This window comes from Colobus angolensis, unplaced genomic scaffold, assembly GCF_000951035.1.
Source record: "Colobus angolensis palliatus isolate OR3802 unplaced genomic scaffold, Cang.pa_1.0 Scaffold1, whole genome shotgun sequence".
In the NCBI taxonomy this organism is placed as follows: Eukaryota; Metazoa; Chordata; class Mammalia; order Primates; family Cercopithecidae; genus Colobus; species Colobus angolensis.
This window is the reverse complement of record NW_012110918.1, coordinates 19,111,160-19,111,792: the sequence shown is the minus strand read 5'-3', so window position 1 is coordinate 19,111,792 and position 633 is coordinate 19,111,160.

The following is a 633-nucleotide window of genomic DNA, read 5'->3' as shown; positions in this document are numbered from 1 at the left end:
CACTGGGAGAGGCTGAGTCCTCAGGGACAGAGACGCAGAGTCAGGGCTGATGGAGAGCCACAGCGCAGGCTGCCTCTGGGCCTCGGACCTGTGGCAAGGCGGACGCATCAGGGAAAGGCCAGAGTGGGCTGAGCTGGCCACTGCAGGATGGGCCAGGCAGCCCCAGGAGGCTCCAGGCACTTCCCTGAAGCAGCCTGGCTTGAATGCGTTCTTCCCTGTTGGGATGGGAGAAATTGGTTTTAGCTTTTTCTGTGGGGAACCTCATTGTAATTAGCTTTTATGATGGGCTGAGAACCTGGGACTTGGAGGAAATTCAGCTTTTAGTTCAGATACTAATCCAGAGATAGCTTGAACATTAGTTGTTTAAATTAAACTAGTAGGGCGTGGTGGCTCATGTCTGTATTCCCAGTACTTTGGGAGGCTGAGGCAGGTGGATCACCTGAGGTCAGGAGTTCGAGACCAGCCTGACCAATATGGTGAAATCTCATCTGTACTAAAATAAAAAATTATCTGGGCGCGATGGCGGCACTTGTAATCCCAACTACTGGGGAGGCTGAGGCAGGAGAATCACTTGAATCCAGGAGGTGGAGGTTGCAGTGAGTTGAGATCACACCATTGCACTCCAGCCTGGGT